The sequence below is a fragment of the Salvelinus alpinus genome, chromosome 11, assembly GCF_045679555.1.
Source record: "Salvelinus alpinus chromosome 11, SLU_Salpinus.1, whole genome shotgun sequence".
NCBI lineage: Eukaryota > Metazoa > Chordata > Actinopteri > Salmoniformes > Salmonidae > Salvelinus > Salvelinus alpinus.
In genome coordinates, this window is record NC_092096.1 from 23,748,810 (window position 1) to 23,768,590 (window position 19,781).

Consider the following 19,781-nt stretch of genomic DNA (forward strand, 5'->3'; position numbering starts at 1 on the left):
AAAGGGTCCTCAGAAAGAGACTGCGCTGGTGGTGAGGTGATTTAATGTCTTCCAAACAATAGGCCCATGTTTATTTCCAATAAGGGTGATGGATGTGCCACAGCCCATAATACGCATGACCTCCTCTCTGCTAGAACAGCACTGATCCTGGTTTATATTCACCACGGTAACACCTTGGCAACCACTGAGTTATCTTCTAAACCCCTCTGTTTGGACGCTCTGTACTAGCACTATGTACAGGCTAGATAGAGTTGAACTAGATCCTATTAGATGATCCACTTCCCTTAGACCCAACTCTGGACATCAAAGCCAGTTCTGTGATTTTTCATTGTTCCCCTCTGATCAGGGACTGATTTAGACCTGGGGTACCAGGTGTTTGCAATTAATGATCAGGTAGAACAGAAAACCAGCAGGCTCCAGACTTCTTAGGGTCAGAGTGGAATACCCCTGGTGTACATGATGTCTGTGTATAACATGTAGAAAAACCTTAGAGAGTTATGGGACCCTTGGAGTTATAGGACCCTTGGAGTTATAGGACCCTTGGAGTTATAGAACCCTTGGAGTTATAGGACCCTTGGAGTTATAGAACCCTTGGAGTTATAGGACCCTTGGAGTTATAGAACCCTTAGAGTTATAGAACCCTTGGAGTTATAGGACCCTTGGAGTTATAGAACCCTTGGAGTTATAGGACCCTTGGAGTTATAGAACCCTTGGAGTTATAGAACCCTTGGAGTTATAGGACCCTTGGAGTTATAGGACCCTTGGAGTTATAGAACCCTTGGAGTTATAGGACCCTTGGAGTTATAGGACCCTTGGAGTTATAGAACCCTTGGAGTTATAGGACCCTTGGAGTTATAGAACCCTTGGAGTTATAGAACCCTTGGAGTTGTATAACCCTTGGAGTTATAGAACCCTTGGAGTCATAGGACCCTTGGAGTTATAGAACCCTTGGAGTTATAGGACCCTTGGAGTTATAGAACCATTGGAGTTATAGGACCCTTGGAGTTATAGAACCCTTGGAGTTATAGGACCCTTGGAGTTATAGAACCCTTGGAGTTATAGGACCCTTGGAGTTATAGAACCCTTGGAGTTATAGAACCCTTGGAGTTATAGGACCCTTGGAGTTATAGGACCCTTGGAGTTATAGAACCCTTGGAGTTATAGGACCCTTGGAGTTATAGGACCCTTGGAGTTATAGAACCCTTGGAGTTATAGGACCCTTGGAGTTATAGAACCCTTGGAGTTATAGAACCCTTGGAGTTGTATAACCCTTGGAGTTATAGAACCCTTGGAGTCATAGGACCCTTGGAGTTATAGAACCCTTGGAGTTATAGGACCCTTGGAGTTATAGAACCATTGGAGTTATAGGACCCTTGGAGTTATAGGACCCTTGGAGTTATAGAACCCTTGGAATTATAGGACCCTTGGAGTTATAGGACCCTTGGAGTTATAGAACCCTTGGAGTTATAAACCCTTGGTGTTATAGAACCCTTGGAGTTATAGGACCCTTGGAGTTATAGAACCCTTGTAGTTATAGAACCCTTGGAGTTATAGAACCCTTGGAGTTATAGGACCCTTGGAGTTATAGGACCCTTGGAGTTATAAGACCCTTGGAGTTATAGGACCCTTGGAGTTATAGAACCCTTGGAGTTATAGGACCCTTGGAGTTATAGGACCCTTGGAGTTATAGAACCCTTGGAGTTATAGAACCCTTGGAGTTATAAGACCCTTGGTATTATAGAACCCTTGGAGTTATAGGACCCTTGGAGTTATAGAACCCTTGGAGTTATAAACCCTTGGAGTTATAGAACCCTTGGAGTTATAGAACCCTTGGAGTTATAGGACCCTTGGAAATATAGAACCCTTGGAGTTATAAACCCTTGGAGGTATAGAACCCTTGGAGTTATAAGACCCTTGGTGCTATAAGACCCTTGGTGTTATAGAACCCTTGGAGTTATAGGACCCTTGGAGTTATAGAACCCTTGGAGTTATAGAACCCTTGGAGTTATAGAACCCTTGGAGTTATAAAACCCTTGGAGTTATAGAACCCTTGGTGTTATAAACCCTTGGAGTTATAGAACCCTTGGAGTTATTGGACCCTTGGAGTTATAAACCCTTGGAGTTATAGAACCCTTGGAGTTATTGGACCCTTGGAGTTATAGAACCCTTGGAGTTATAGAACCCTTGGAGTTATAAACCCTTGGAGTTATATAACCCTTGGAGTTATAGAACCGTTGGAGTTATAAGACCCTTGGAGTTATAAACCCTTGGAGTTATAGGACCCTTGGAGTTATAGAACCCTTGGAGTCATAAACCCTTGGAGTTATATAACCATTGGAGTTATAATCCCTTGGAGTTATAGAACCCTTGGAGTTATAGAACCCTTGGAGTTATAGAACCCTTGGAGTTATAAGACCCTTGGAGTTATAGAACCCTTGGAGTTATAAACCCTTGGAGTTATAAAACCCTTGGAGTTATAAGACCCTTGGAGATAAACCCTTGGAGTTATAAACCCTTGGAGTTATAGAACCTTTGGAGTTATAAACCCTTGGAGTTATAAAACCCTTGGAGTTATAAGACCCTTGGAGATAAACCCTTGGAGTTATAAACCCTTGGAGTTATAGAACCTTTGGAGTTATAGAACCTTTGGAGTTATAGAACCCTTGGAGTTCTAGGTGGTGACTGAGAGAACCTACAAGTATTTATGTTTATATTGTTTATATTGTATGTGCTATTGGAGTGCTGGGAATAGCTATCATTATTGTCTGAGGTCTGGGAGACAGTATGGCAGTAAGGCATGGAGGAATCGTTCAATATTGTTTAACGTTTTACTGTACGATACCATATGTGTGTTAGACATCCCATTCTAAAGGGATGTTTTCCTTTTACTGCAGGGGGCTAAATCAGGGTCACACAGAGGGATTCTTGGTATTCAATCAAATCTACTTTGAAACAAAAGTATACACCTCACACACATGGTTATGGGCATAAAAAGAAGAAGACGCCTTGTCAGAAGGCACCATGTCAGATATAGAGTTGAAATGTATGCAATTGTCAGTTTGCATCCCAATATTACACTTTATATACATCACAGATGATTGAAATATAACAAAAGTGTTTCACATAGAAACAGCGGATTCTCGTCGTAAAAAAAAAAAAACATTATGAAATTCTGAAAAATATGAACAACATTCCACCCATGAGGCCAAAGAGGGTGTTTGGTCATTGACTGCAGGACAGGGCTACACACAACATGTGTAGCCAGTGAGACAGTGAGACGTGGTGAATAACCTGAAGAGGTGGAACTAAAGACTGTGTTGAGTCTTCCCGGATTTAGGACTCAGGGCTCAGTGTGGAGAGATAGACGTTCACTCTCTCCTGGCTCAGTAGACTGATGGAGCAGAGATAGGGCCTCACCTATCAGATCACACACACACACACACACACACACACACACACACACACACACACACACACACACACACACACACACACACACACACACACACACACACACACACACACACACACACACACACACACACACACACACACACACACACACACACACACACACACAACCCTCTTCCTCTCCTAATTGTTCCAGTTGCAGACAGTAATTGATCCGCTCTGTTATCACCACTAACACACCCACAGTACTTGGTGCCTGAAACATACCACTATTCTTACTTGCAAGGCTTTAATCAAAGGTGTTCCACCAAGATGTGAGGTAGGCTGTATTTTGGGGGAATTGTTTTATGCATTATTCTATCGCGACTTGATCTTTCAACAAGCATTGTATCTTCAATTACCACAGAGGAGGAAGGGAGAAAAGAAGATTCTCAGAAGATTCCTATCATTACATCTCTCTTTGACTTGTAAATTCTCTCCTTGAGTGATGACACACCCAGACAGACTTATAGACGGAGACACAGCCCCCCCCCCCCCTCCCACCCCATCGTTCATTATTAATTTAAGTCCTACCATGTGGAAGTCTGTACACTCTATCTATTAATCCCCAATTTCTGTAATATTCTCCATTTCTCTTCCTTCTCTCCTCAGTTTTCTGTCTCCAGCAGGAAGCAGGACATATTTCTCCATTTCTCTTCCTTCTCTCCTCAGTTTTCTGTCTCCAGCAGGAAGCAGGACATATTTCTCCATTTCTCTTCCTTCTCTCCTCAGTTTTCTGTCTCCAGCAGGAAGCAGGACATATTTCTCCATTTCTCTTCCTTCTCTCCTCAGTTTTCTGTCTCCAGCAGGAAGCAGGACATATTTCTCCATTTCTCTTCCTTCTCTCCTCAGTTTTCTGTCTCCAGCAGGAAGCAGGACATATTTCTCCATTTCTCTTCCTTCTCTCCTCAGTTTTCTGTCTCCAGCAGGAAGCAGGACATATTTCTCCATTTCTCTTCCTTCTCTCCTCAGTTTTCTGTCTCCAGCAGGAAGCAGGACATATTTCTCCATTTCTCTTCCTTCTCTCCTCAGTTTTCTGTCTCCAGCAGGAAGCAGGACATATTTCTCCATTTCTCTTCCTTCTCTCCTCAGTTTTCTGTCTCCAGCAGGAAGCAGGACATATTTCTCCATTTCTCTTCCTTCTCTCCTCAGTTTTCTGTCTCCAGCAGGAAGCAGGACATATTTCTCCATTTCTCTTCCTTCTCTCCTCAGTTTTCTGTCTCCAACAGGAAGCAGGACATATTTCTCCATTTCTCTTCCTTCTCTCCTCAGTTTTCTGTCTCCAGCAGGAAGCAGGACATATTTCTCCATTTCTCTTCCTTCTCTCCTCAGTTTTCTGTCTCCAGCAGGAAGCAGGACATATTTCTCCATTTCTTTTCCTTCTCTCCTCAGTTTTCTGTCTCCAGCAGGAAGCAGGACATACTGGTGTGTCTTTGTTTTCTCTTTATTGTTCTCTGTCAGCATGTCCAAGTTAAACATCCTGTGGATTAGCTCTCTCTCTTTCTTTATCCCGCTCTCATCTCTTCCTCCTCTCACCCCCACCCTTCTCTCCCCCCCTCTGTCCCACTCTTCTCTCCCTCCCTCTGTCTCTCTCTCTCTGTCGCTCCCTCTGTCTGTCTCTGTCTCTCTCCCTCTCGACCTGCTCTCTTTTTGTTCTGAAGATGAAAGTCTCCCCACGACTCCTTTCACTCCTTTCAAACGGCCCAAATGAAGGGGCTTATCAGATCACAACACACACACACACACACACACACACTCACAGAGACACCCTCCCCCCTCTTGGGCACAATGGAGTGTCAGATCCGGGGGCATGGCATGGGGTCGGTGGTGTCTCCTCCCGGGAGTCTGTTATTTGGGTACTTTAGTGGGAGAAGATGGGGAGAAGATGGGGAGGAGATGAGGGAAGAGATGGGGGTGGAGATGGGCGGGAGACGGGAGACAGGGATGGAGACGGGGGAGGAGATTATCGAGGAGATGGGGGAGATGGGTGAGATGGGGAGGAGATGGGTGAGATGGGGGAGATTGGTGAGATGGGGAGGAGATGGGGTATACGGGGGAGGAGATGGGTGAGATGAGATGGAGATGTGGAGGAGATGGGGGAGATGGGGTGGAGATGATGGAGGAGATGGGGGAGATGGGGAGGAGATGAGGGAGGAGATGTAGGAGATGTAGGAGATGGGGGAGATGGGGAGGAGATGAGGGAGGAGATGGAGGAAATGAGGAGATGGGGGAGATGGGGAGGAGATGAGGGAGGAGATGTAGGAGATGTAGGAGATGGGGAGGAGATGAGGGAGGAGATGAGGGAGGAGATGAGGGAGGAGATGGGGGAGGAGATGGGGGAGATGAGGAGAAGATGGGGAGGAGATGAGGGAGGAGATGAGGGAGGAGATGTAGGAGATGGGGGAGATGGGGAGGAGATGAGGAGGAGATGGGGGAGGAGATGAGGGAGGAGATGGGGGAGGATATGGGGGAGATGGGGAGGAGATGAGGAGGAGATGGGGAGGAGATGGGGGAGGAGATGAGGAGGAGATGGGGGAGGGTTTATTATTAAACAGTAATACAGACAGCTGTCTTTCTTTCTTTCTTTCTTTGTCTCTCTCTCTCTGTCTCTCTCTCTCTCTTTCCCGGCACCACACAGCAAGAGAGATGCCGTCCTACACACGCACCCAAACCACCACCCCGTTATACGCACACATAATGGTGTCACTTTCTGGCTTAACATGAGACTCAGTGTGATACCCCTCAACCTGCCATTGGTGTGTGTGAGTGTGTTAATCAGCTCACAACGACTAGAATAATTAAAGAGAAGGGGTGCCAGGGTTATAGGTTCAGCTGTACATTACACACACACACACACACACACACACACACACACACACACACACACACACACACACACACACACACGCACACACGCACACACGCACACACACGCACACAAAAATGATGCCCCCTCTACCTGCAGCTGGGTCTCTGATTGAGCTGTCTCTCGCTGGGGTACCCCTCATTGAGGGACACGTGCATTCCGCTTGCTAATTACCCCCTGCACAACTCTGCCAAGTTTTTGTTTCCTCCCTTATTTAGTGCCTAAATGGAGGCAAAACAGCGATATCATGTCCGGTGTGTTTGTGTGTCTGTCACCCAGGGCAGGCTGTACCTGTCCCCTCTCTCCCCCAGGCCCCTGGCCCCTCGCCTGGCCACACAGCTGAGGAAAAACACAGGCTTTGTCTCTCCGTCTGGGCCCTGACACAAGCTGCATGGGCAAGTTAATGATGGGTTTAATACAGACGCGCGCACACACACACACACACACACATATATACACACGCACACACACACACACACAGCGATACATGATTGCACATACACACGCACAAACACACACACACACACACACACACACACACACACACACACACACACACACACACACACACACACACACACACACACACACACACACACACACACACACACACACACACACATACTCACTCATTCACCCCACACACACACTCAGTCACCCCCCCCCACACACACACATACTCACTCAGTCACCCCACATACATACTCCCCCCCCCCACCACCCACACACATACTCACTCAGTCACCCCCCCCCCCCCCCACCCCCCCACCCCCCGAACACTCCCTCCCTCCTCCCTCAGGGGCATCATTACTTATACTGCCACCATTCTCTGAGGCTGGTGTGAGAGGACTTCTCCTGACAGGGTGGACAACAGGGCCGTTATTATCAAACGTCAATGGAGAGGACAGTCATTATCAAACGTCAATGGAGAGGACAGTCATTATCATGTAGGGCTGGAGGTTGATCTGAGATCTGAGGGGTTTGTGTTACAGACTGACGCTAATAGAACAGTCCCTCTCCTCAGTGTCTGACGTTCTGAGCTAACGTGCCCACTAAATAACAGCCTCACTGTGTGACACTGTGTGACACTGTGTGTGTGTGTGTGTGTGTGTGTGTGTGTGTGTGTGTGTGTGTGTGTGTGTGTGTGTGTGTGTGTGTGTGTGTGTGTGTGTGTGTGTGTGTGTGTGTGTGTGTGTGTGTGTGTGTGTGTGTGTGTGTGTGTGTGAAGGGGATCAGACCTCACTCTGTGTCATTGAGCGCTGGGTAAATTGCAGCCGCAGCTTTGGGTATGTAAATGCCAGGGGCTAGAAAAGCAATGAAAAGCTAGTATTATGTTCCATGTAATATAGTCATTTGGTAGGCTATAGGGCAGTAGGAGGATTCTATAATTATATACATACACTTAGAATACCTTATAGGTCAATACAGGAGGCAATGCCAGCTATTTTGTCAAAGGAACGTGCAGTATAGTGAACTTGTGACCCTTGTGGAGATGAAAGCCCTGGTGTCACTAGCACCACGCTCCGACTCAGACACAATCTGAACCACCTGTACCAGCACAGTAACAAGGCCCAGGGGCTCCTTGACAACACCAGCAGTGACTTAAACACAAGAGCTCCCCTCATCACTCCACACTGTCCCGTATAGCCAGTGACAGCCCTGTCCCAACGGAGAGATCCCTACACCGTGAGGAAATGTCTCCTCTCTTTCAGCCTCCTTTCCTCCGTGTCTCTCCTCTAGCCATCCCTCTGTCCTCCATGATCGCTCCACGTTAGAATCATTGAATGTACTCTGAGAGTCAGAACGGCTCCATAGGGGTTCATCACAGACACTATTTACCCCCTCTGGGCCTGTAGGAGGGTGCACACATACACACACACACACACACTCACACACACACACACACACACACACACACACACACACACACACACACACACACACACACACACACACACACACACACACACACACACACACACACACACACACACACACACACACACACACTCACATCGACAAATGGCCCCTGTGTAGAGGGAACTTGTCCGGGATTAAAAATGCATGCATGTGACTTTAAAAATGCCTGGCTGAGTCACTGTGACTGACTGGTAATGAGATGGAAACAGAGATGTTGGGATAGAGAGAGAGAATCTGTCTTTCTCTCTATTTTCTCTCTCCCTCTTTCTCTCTCCCTCTCTCGCCTTCCATCCCGTTTCTCTACCCCCCTTTCTTTCTCCCCCCCCTTCCTTCCTACCTCTCTCTGTCTCTGTGTTTCCAGCAGTAATGACAGATATCAGTGGTGCCTGCTGAATGGTTAGGAGATGTTTACAGGCAGGAGATGGACAGTGGCCTTTTCCCTGCTTTGTGATCGTTGTGTGGGTGTGTGCTCTCTCTCCCCTGTCATCTGCCTTTGTGCTTCACAGAGCTTTGAGGAAAATGACAGGGCCAGTCATCACTCTGTCACCTCACGAGACAGTCAGATTGTCACGGGGAGTCAGTTTGTGAAGTGACTGACTGTAAAACACAGGGTGTTGTGTCTGAGAGAGAGGCCTGGAGGTTAGGGGTCTGAAACTGGGCCCTTGGAGGATGTGTTCCCTGAAAAGGTTGAGGTGCCTGGGGGACAGCTGCTAGTGGGGCCCCTTGACTGGGTCCAGAGGGGCTTGTGGAGCAGAGGGTGGGGATGGGTCGTTAACGCAGAAGTATCTGTGTGTGTGTGTGTGTGTGTGTGTGTGTGTGTGTGTGTGTGTGTGTTTACAGTTTGTGCATGTGTTTGGTGTGTCACATTATGCATTGAGTTGTGTGCGCGAGTTATTTCAGAGGTTTTCATTAATCCAACGAACACCTCACTAATAATTGTCTCCTCTCTTTGTCCCTCTCTTCTATGATGAATGATGGCCGCCCCTCCATGGTGCTCCCCTCAAATGACTCCCCCTCTAACCAGGTATGTGATGGAACTGTTCTTTTCAATATCCTATATTTATGTCAGCAGCTCACTGTGTGTGTTTGTGTTTGTGTGTGTGTGTGTGTGTGTGTGTGTGTGTGTGTGTGTGTGTGTGTGTGTGTGTGTGTGTGTGTGTGTGTGTGTGTGTGTGTGTGTGTGTGTGTGTGTGTGTGTGTGTGTGTGTGTGTGTGTGTGTGTGTGTGTGTGTGTGTGTGTGAGAGAGAGAGAGAGATCCAGGACCTGTGTGGGTGTGTACCTCTGGCCAGGGGGTCTGGCTGTTCCCTCCACAGACAGTTTAATGAGCACATTGCCTTCTGTACAGTACCAGGAGACTAGCCCCCCCACACACACACACACCCACACACACACACACACACGCACACACACACACAGACACACACACAGACAAACAGTTGCACATGCAAGTACATACTGTGCTGATTGGACCGCTGCTGTTCTCGGGGCTAATAAGCGATGCTGGACCCACAATGACAATTATATTGAAACAAACACACACTGTTTGTTTACCATGGAAAACATTTGTTTGGTGGCGCTCAGTGAATGCTAATTTACTATCAAACATATTGCTGACATGTTGCTGTGTTTCTGCTCTCTAATTTTACTGGACACCTTACAACCCACAGTGCAATGAACACTAGTCCTCCAAGGATAGTTCTTGTTGATATTAATCATTGCCCTGACAAATGGTTGGCCTGAAATAAATACTGTTCTAGGAATGCAAGTTCTTAATGATTGTATAGAATTGTCCACAGGGATAAGGGTTGTGAAATCCTGGTTCAAATACAGTTCTTCTGTCTGAAAAACAGGACAGCAATGTTAGGTTAATGAACCCTATTGCAAAAGTTTCTTTGTTTGTGTGTGTTTGGGTGAGTGTTTGCGAGTGTGTGTGAGTTCAGCGTACGCTATTGTCTTGCATTGTGATGGTTGATGTGTTATTGGTGTGTACTATTGTGTGTGTGTGATTCCTGTGTAGCCCACTTTCTGTGTGTGAGTCCTGTGTAGCTCACTTCCCGTGTGTGAGTCCTGTGTAGCTCACTTCCTGTGTGTGAGTCCTGTGTAGCTCACTTCCTGTGTGTGAGTTCTGTGTAGCTCACTTCCCGTGTGTGAGTCCTGTGTGAGTCCTGTGTAGCTCACTTCCCGTGTGTGAGTCCTGTGTAGCTCACTTCCTGTGTGTGAGTCCTGTGTAGCTCACTTCCTGTGTGTGAGTCCTGTGGAGCTCACTTCCTGTGTGTGAGTCCTGTGTAGCTCACTTCCTGTGTGTGAGTCCTGTGGAGCTCACTTCCTGTGTGTGAGTCCTGTGTAGCTCACTTCCTGTGTGGGAGTCCTGTGGAGCTCACTTCCTGTGTGTGAGTCCTGTGTAGCTCACTTCCTGTGTGTGAGTCCTGTGGAGCTCACTTCCTGTGTGTGAGTCCTGTGTCTGATGGTGTTGTCCCAGATTTATTACATTACATTACCCAAGTGTTCCATCAGGCCTCTTACCCCAGCCTGCCCTTCCTAGTGTGGTTTAGGCCCTTCTCTGTTACACACACACACACACACACACACACACACACACACACACACACACACACACACACACACACACACACACACACACACACACACACACACACACACACACACACACACACACACACACACACACACACACACACACACACAGGGAAGTGCAGGTCACTGACCTGACCGCAGAGCTACGTTGCAGCAACGTTGGGGCGGCTGTGAATGATCTACCCCACGAAGGCCATGATGTTAATGTGCCTGACCCAGTGTTGTCAGGAAACAGAGAAATCAATACAAACACATTCATAAGCTGCACACACTGTCCTCCCCCATTACAGGCTTGCCATTAGTGGAAGCTCCGGCTGGTCTGATCTTATATGAGGCAATAAAAAGCCATTGGGATATCAGCTGATCCATAATGATGTATTTTAATGGATTAATTAATACACTCTAACTACAGTGCATACTGTTTAACGATCAGTCTCTGCATATGTATTAAAGAGGCCCACGAAAGGAAATCGCTGGTAACCCAGGCTAGCCTACTGATCTAGGATCAGTGTGTGTGTGTGTTAACCCCAGTGCTATTAGAGAGGAGGGCCAGTGTTGGTGAAGCAGGAATAATTGATGCAGTAGGTTGGAGTTTTAACACTCAGGACGGCCTTAACAGACTGTGCAGTACTGCAAGGGAGGAGGTAGCCTATGAAACAGGAAGTAGCCTATGAAACAGGACGTAGCCTATGAAACAGGGCGTAGTCTATGAAACAGGATGTAACCTATGAAACAGGAAGTAGCCTATGAAACAGGAAGTAGGCTATGAAACAGGATGTAGCCTATGAAACAGGAAGTAGCCTATGAACCAGGATGTAGCCTATGAAACAGGAAGTAGCCTATGAACCAGGATGTATCCTATGAAACAGGAAGTAGCCTATGAGAGCAGAAGCATTTAGAAAGAGAAATGAAGACGTGTCTGGTCTTTAATGACTGTCTTAGGCACTGTTTGAAACCTTCCTGTATCAGCTTGCTCTACCGGATGAGACTCAAACATTAACGGACTGTGTCTTACGTTTATGTACAGTACAGCAGTAGCTGTGTGTGTGTGTGTGTGTCAGCCAGCAGTCAGCAGCAGCTGTGTCTCATTGCGTTTTCTCTTTCAACTTGTGCAGGGTCTGGACGTGTACATGTAACCTCTATAGCTCATCTGTCCTGTACTCCTCTGCTCTCCCTCTTCTCCCTCTTTCCTTCCTTCCCTTTCTCTCTGTTTCCTCTCCTCTCTCCCTGCTGGTGGACATCTGTGACCTATCACGCATGCGCGCGCACACGCGCACACACACACACACACACACACACACACACGCACACACACCACACACACACACACACACACACACACACACACACACACACACACACACACACACACACACACACACACACACACACACACACACACACACACACACACACACACACACACACACACACACACACACACAAACACAAAAAACTCACACACTGTGCATGTCAGTTCTCTGAAGGCACGGCCCCAACAATGCATGGTGTGCCAGGTGTGTGTTTGTGTGTGTGTATGGGTCAGACTAGTTATGGCCATAAGGATCTAGGATTCTCCACGGGAATGTCAGAGTCCTCGTTGCTCAGCACCATGGTAACCTGGACACCTGATCCTGTGTCCCGCCTCCTCGTTTATCAGTTTTGGTTAGAACACGCTTGATGTTAGCCAGCCTAATAACATTTCACATTAGCCGCGATTTCCTGACACAAACAAACGAAGAGTCACACAAACACAAAAATACACACATACACTCCCTATGTTCCCTTCACGCCTGAAGGCCTGTGTCACTTAGTTTGACCGGTGGAGTTTAGGCACCAGATGTCTCCAGCTGTGACCACTGGAAACATATGCTGTGCCTTCGTGTGTGTTCCCATCTAAATAAGCCCCTGTGTTTACCTCAGCCTTTGTCTACATATTTACTGTATGTGAGCCTCTCTCCTCCTTTCCTCCTCTCATCTTTAAATATTTTTTCCCAGCATCTCCCTCCCTCTATTTTCTCTATCCTTGATTATACAAATGACCCAAAACACTGCGGAGGAGGAGGAGGATGGAGGAGGAGGAGGAGAGGGATGGAGGAGGAGAGGAGAGGGATGGAGGAGGAGTGGGATGGAGGAGGAGGAGGAGAGGGATGGAGCAGGAGGAGCAGAGGGATGGAGGAGGAGCGGGATGGAGGAGGAGCGGGATGGAGGAGGAGGAGGAGGAGGAGAGGGATGGAGGAGGAGCGGGATGGAGGAGGAGAGGGAAGGAGGAGGAGGAGCAGAGGGATGGAGGAGGAGCGGGATGGAGGAGGAGGAGGAGAGGGATGGAGCAGGAGGAGCAGAGGGATGGAGGAGGAGCGGGATGGAGGAGGAGGAGGAGAGGGATGGAGGAGGAGCGGGATGGAGGAGGAGGAGCAGAGGGATGGAGGAGGAGCGGGATGGAGGAGGAGAAGGAGAGGGATGGAGGAGGAGAGGGAAGGAGGAGGAGGAGCAGAGGGATGGAGGAGGAGCGGGATGGAGGAGGAGGAGGAGAGGGATGGAGCAGGAGGAGCAGAGGGATGGAGGAGGAGCGGGATGGAGGAGGAGCGGGATGGAGGAGAAGCGGGATGGAGGAGGAGGAGGAGAGGGATGGAGGAGGAGCGGGATGGAGGAGGAGAGGGAAGGAGGAGGAGGAGGACAGGGGTGGAACTCCGCTGAAGCAGTCCTATTTTCATTTAAAGAAATTGCCTGGCATTACATCCAGCAGCTTTGTTTTTAGTAACGTGCCCTGAGGGGGGTGCAGAATGTAGAACAACATCTAGGAAGTGACTAGGAAGTGGCTCTCTGTTTGATCCGGGGGAGCGACTTGTGAGACAACTGCAAAATGACTGACAACCCGGCACAGCGACGAACGCTGTCAAACATTGGGATTCAAATAATGTTTCATGGAGATTCAATGACAAACGCATCCTTGTAGGCCTTTGGTTTGATCCTCATGGATAATGTATATTCTGTTTTAAAACACGCATGAGGAGATTATTTTGTTTTGTCACTTTACATAATTAATATTTCCTTGCTCTTCTGCAGCAGGCCAGGCTGATAGGGGATGGTGGGTATACTGTATATACACAAAAAATACCTCATTCCAAAATCATGTGCATTAATATGGAGTTGGTCCCCCTTTGCTGTTATAACAGCCTCCACAATTCTGGGAAGGCTTTCCACTAGATGTTGGAATATTGCTGCAGGGACTTGCCTCCATTCAGCCACAAGAGTATTAGTGAGGTCGGGCACTGATGTTGGGCGATTAGCCCTGGCTCACAGTCGGCGTTCCAATTCATCCCAAAGGCGTTCGATGGGGTTGAGGTCAGGGCTCTGGACAGGCTAGTCAAGTTCTTCCACACCAATTTCGACAAACCATTTCTGTATGGACCTCGGGTTGTGCACTCGGGCATTGTCATGCTGAAACAGGAAAGGGCCTTCCCGAAACTGTTGCCACAAGTTGGAACCACAGAATCGTCTAGAATGTCATTGGATGCTGTAGTGTTAAGATTTCCCTTCACTGGAACTAAGGGGCCTAGCCCAAACCATGAAAAACAGCAACAGACCATTATTCCTCCTCCACCAAACTTTACAGTAGGCACTATGCATTCGTCCGATTCGTCCGTCAGACTGCCAGATGGTGAAGCGTGATTCATTACTCCAGAGAATGCGTTTCCACTGCTCCAGAGTCCAATGGCGGTGAGCTTTACACCACTCCAGCCGATGCTTGGCATTGCCAAGGCTTGTGTGCGGCTGCTCGGCCATGGAAACCGATTTAATGAAGCTCCCGACGAACAGTTCTTGTGCTGACGTTGCTTCCACAGGGAGTTTGGAACTCGGTAGTGAGTGTTGCAACCAAGGACAGACGATACGCACTTCAGCACTCGGCGGTCCCATTCAGTTAGCTTGTTGTGGCCTACAACTTTGCAGCTGAGCTGTTGTTGCTCCTAGACATTTCCACTTCACAATAACAGCACTTACAGTTGACCGGGCAGCTCTACCAGGAAATTTGACAAACTGACTTGTTGGAAAGGTGGCATCCTATGACGATGCCACGTTGAAAGTCACTGAGCTCTTCAGTAAGGCCATTCTACTGCCAATGTTTGACTATGGAGATTGCATGGCTGTATGCTCGATTTTATACACCTGTCAGCAATGGGTGTGGCTGAAATAGCCGAATCCACTAATTTGAAGGGGTGCACACATACTTTTGTCCATGTACTGTACACTGAGTGACACGACTGACTGACCAGGTGAATCCAGGTAAATCCACTTCAATCAGTGTAGATGAAGGGGAGACGACAGGTTAAGGAAGGATTTTCAAGCCTTGAGACAATTGAGACATGGATTGTGTATATGTGCCATTCAGAGGGTGAGTGGGCAAGACAAAATATTTAATTGCCTTTGAACGGGGTACGGTAGAAGGTGCCAGACGCACCGGATTGTGTCAAGAACTGCAATGCTGCTGGGTTTTTTATGCTCACCAGTTTTACACTCACCAGTTTCCCGTGTGTATCAAGAATGGTCCACCACCCAAAGGACATCCAGACAACTTGACACAACTGTGGGAAGCATTGGAGTCAACATGGGCCAGCACCCCTGTGGAACACTTTTCGTCCATGCCCCGACGAATTGAGGCTGTTCTGAGGGCAAAAGGGCGGTGCAACTCACTGTATATACACTGAGTACACCAAACATTATGAACATGTTTTATAGTCACATACACCAGATAGGTGCAGTGAAATGTGTTGTTTTACACAGGGTCAGCTATAGTAGTCCAGCGCCCCTGGAGCAAATTAGGGTTAAGTGCCTTGCTCAAGGGCACATCGGCAGGTTTTTCACTTTGTTGGCTCGGTATTCAAATCAGTGACCTTTTGGTTACTGTCGCTACTGTCCCGAGTGGAACAGAGGTCTAAGACACTGCATCTCAGTGCAAGAGGCAACACTGCAGTACCTGGTTCGAATCCAGGCTGCATTAAATCCGGCCGTGATTGGGAGTCCCATAGGGCGGCGCACAATTGGCCCAGCGTCGTCCGGGTTTGGCCGGATGATGCTCGGCCGTCATTGTAAATAAGAATTTGTTCTTAACTGACTTGCCTAGTTAAATAAAGGTAAAATAAATAAACGCTCTATGCGCTAGGTTACCTGCCGCCATGTGTGGTGATTATGCTTGACACACACACACACACACACCGTGGAGATTCCCCCGTGTTCTGTAGGGACTTTTGTTCCACTTAGTAAACCCTGATGATGCTGTGTGTGGATGTGTTATCCCATGGTACATGATAGAGATCCACAGGCTTGTCTGATCCTGTGTAATCTAACGCTGTGACTGCAATAACACACACTTTCCCATGGTGTGTGTGTGTGTGTGTGTGTGTGTGTGTGTGTGTGTGTGTGTGTGTGTGTGTGTGTGTGTGTGTGTGTGAGGATTTTAGGGAAGTATTTGTGACAGAGACACAGAGAGAGAGACTGGGGAGCACCTAACACCACGGATGCCCCCTTGCTGCTGCTCCCAGTGTCACCGTGGTTACGTTTCCGGAGACCCCCCCAGAGGGGCGCTGAGCATTATGACTCACCTGGCTCATAAACATCAGAAGGGGGTGTTTCCCTCCCCTTCCCTCTTCTCCTCTCATCCTCCCATCTCTCCCGCTATCCTCTTATCCTCCCCTCTCTCCCCCTCTCCTCCTCTCCTCCTCCCCCCCCCCCCCCCCCCTCAGCCCATCTCTCCTGGGACAAGAGGAGGTAAACATCCTGCCTGTCTCTCTCTCTGTGCTGGAAAGTTTGACCAGCCTCTCCTTCTCACAAGTGGAGAGTAGAAACAACAAGTGAAGCTGTTCCATTCCCTGTGTTTCCAGTCTGTCTTACATCATGGAAGACTCAGCTGGTGTGTTCCTCCAGCATTAAGGTGCTTCTATTTCAATGTGTGTGACGGGCTTAGTGGTGTCAGAAAGTAACAAAGACAACAAGTACTGTGAGTAAGGTCGTTGTATTATGTGTGTTAAATAGAGGAGGTCACAGTACTGTAGACTGAGATAGAGGAGGTTACAGTACTGTAGACTGAGATAGAGGAGGTTACAGTACTGTAGACTGAGATAGAGGAGGTTACAGTACTGTAGACTGAGATAGAGGAGGTTACAGTACTGTAGACTGAGATAGAGGAGGTTACAGTACTGTAGACTGAGATAGAGGAGGTCACAGTACTGTAGACTGAGATAGAGGAGGTCACAGTACTGTAGACTGAGATAGAGGAGGTCACAGTACTGTAGACTGAGATAGAGGAGGTCACAGTACTGTAGACTGAGATAGAGGAGGTCACAGTACTGTAGACTGAGATAGAGGAGGTTACAGTACTGTAGACTGAGATAGATGAGGTCACAGTACTGTAGACTGAGATAGAGGAGGTCACAGTACTGTAGACTGAGATAGAGGAGGTCACAGTACTGTAGACTGAGATAGAGGAGGTCACAGTACTGTAGACTGAGATAGAGGAGGTCACAGTACTGTAGACTGAGATAGAGGAGGTCACAGTACTGTAGACTGAGAGAGAGGAGGTCACAGTACTGTAGACTGAGATAGAGGAGGTCACAGTACTGTAGACTGAGATAGAGGAGGTCACAGTACTGTAGACTGAGATAGAGGAGGTCACAGTACTGTAGACTGAGATAGAGGAGGTCACAGTACTGTAGACTGAGATAGAGGAGGGCACAGTACTGTAGACTGAGATAGAGGAGGTTACAGTACTGTAGACTGAGATAGAGGAGATCACAGTACTGTAGACTGAGATAGAGGAGGTTACAGTACTGTAGACTGAGATAGAGGAGGTCACAGTACTGTAGACTGAGATAGAGGAGGTTACAGTACTGTAGACTGAGATAGAGGAGGTTACAGTACTGTAGACTGAGATAGAGGAGGTCACAGTACTGTAGACTGAGATAGCCGGGAGGCTGAAGTGCATGAGCCGGGGTAGGAGAGAGAGAAACAAAATGAAAGGAAGAGAATGAAATAAAGATGTGAGAGGGAGGTGTGTGATGAATGGGCTGGCCCCTGGTCCTAGTGCAGCGGCCCCGTGGCAGGGCTGAGGCTGGCTGCTCTGTGGGCTGGGTGATTTGTGGCCCCCGAGGCCTCTGGCGGTCACACATCATGAGCCTGGTGCGGAGAAATGAATTTGGTTTACTGCCCAACTCTGAGCTGAGGCACACTGTCTGGCCTGCAATAAGGGCTGAGGCACACTGTCTGGCCTGCAATAAGGGCTGAGGCACACTGTCTGGCCTGCAATAAGGGCTGAGGCACACTGTCTGGCCTGCAATAAGGGCTGAGGCACACTGTCTGGCCTGCAATAAGGGCTGAGGCACCGCACACATACAGTACACACACTGATACACACACACTGATACACACACACACACACACACACACACACACACACACACACACACACACACACACACACACACACACACACACACACACACACACACACACACACACACACACACACACACACACACACACACACACACACAGAATGGTCCACCACCCAAAGGACATCCAGCTTGACACAACTGTGGGAAGCATTGGAGTCAACATGAGCCAGCACCCCTGTGGAATGCTTTAGGCACCTTGTGGAGTCCATCCACAAACTCAATAGTAGGAAGGTGTTCTTAATGTTTTGTACACTCAGTACTGTACACACTCAACTCATACACTCCATCATTGACATGCGCTCTTAGGGCCATCAAAGAGCTTGGTACTCACACAAGCAAATATACACACGTTTCAATACTTTTCAATCTTTCTCTCACTCCCTCAGAGGCCCATTGAGAGTAATTGAGAGATAGTAACTCTGTTCCCATTGTGTGTTAATGTGAGAGAAGAGTCTCAGTGGGTCAGTGTGAGATCTCTCTGTAATCTATTGTTTATTTGTTTGTTTGTCTGTCAGGGACCATATACAACATGCCATTGCACCAGATTTCCATCTGTAGTCACTAGGAGTAGAACTGGTTCTGATGACTATGTCCTGTCTGAATGAGATCTCTCTAATCTAGGAGTAGAACTGGTTCTGATGACTATCTCCTGTCTGAATGAGATCTCTCTAATCTAGGAGTAGAACTGGTTCTGATGACTATCTCCTGTCTGAATGAGATCTCTCTAATCTAGGAGTAGAACTGGTTCTGATGACTATCTCCTGTCTGAATGAGATCTCTCTAATCTAGGAGTAGAGCTGGTTCTGATGACTATCTCCTGTCTGAATGAGATCTCTCTAATCTAGGAGTAGAGCTGGTTCTGATGACTATCTCCTGTCTGAATGAGATCTCTCTCTAATCTGGGAGTAGAGCTGGTTCTGATGACTATCTCCTGTCTGAATGAGATCTCTCTCTAATCTAGGAGTAGAGCTGGTTCTGATGACTATCTCCTGTCTGAATGAGATCTCTCTAATCTAGGAGTAGAGCTGGTTCTGATGACTATCTCCTGTCTGAATGAGATCTCTCTAATCTAGGAATAGAGCTGGTTCTGATGACTATCTCCTGTCTGAATGAGATCTCTCTAATCTAGGAGTAGAGCTGGTTCTGATGACTATCTCCTGTCTGAATGAGATCTCTCTAATCTAGGAGTAGAACTGGTTCTGATGACTATCTCCTGTCTGAATGAGATCTCTCTAATCTAGGAGTAGAGCTGGTTCTGATGACTATCTCCTGTCTGAATGAGATCTCTCTAATCTAGGAGTAGAACTGGTTCTGATGACTATCTTCTGTCTGAATGAGATCTCTCTAATCTAGGAGTAGAGCTGGTTCTGATGACTATCTCCTGTCTGAATGAGATCTCTCTAATCTAGGAGTAGAGCTGGTTCTGATGACTATCTCCTGTCTGAATGAGATCTCTCTAATCTAGGAGTAGAGCTGGTTCTGATGACTATCTCCTGTCTGA

General features: G+C 47.7%; 1 protein-coding gene across 5 annotated transcripts in view; it reads right to left on the reverse strand.

The window, feature by feature from the left end:
- The window catches only part of chchd3a (coiled-coil-helix-coiled-coil-helix domain containing 3a), a 300,509-nt gene that overhangs the window by 179,829 nt on the left and 100,899 nt on the right, over positions 1–19,781 (reverse strand). The window lies entirely within an intron of this gene.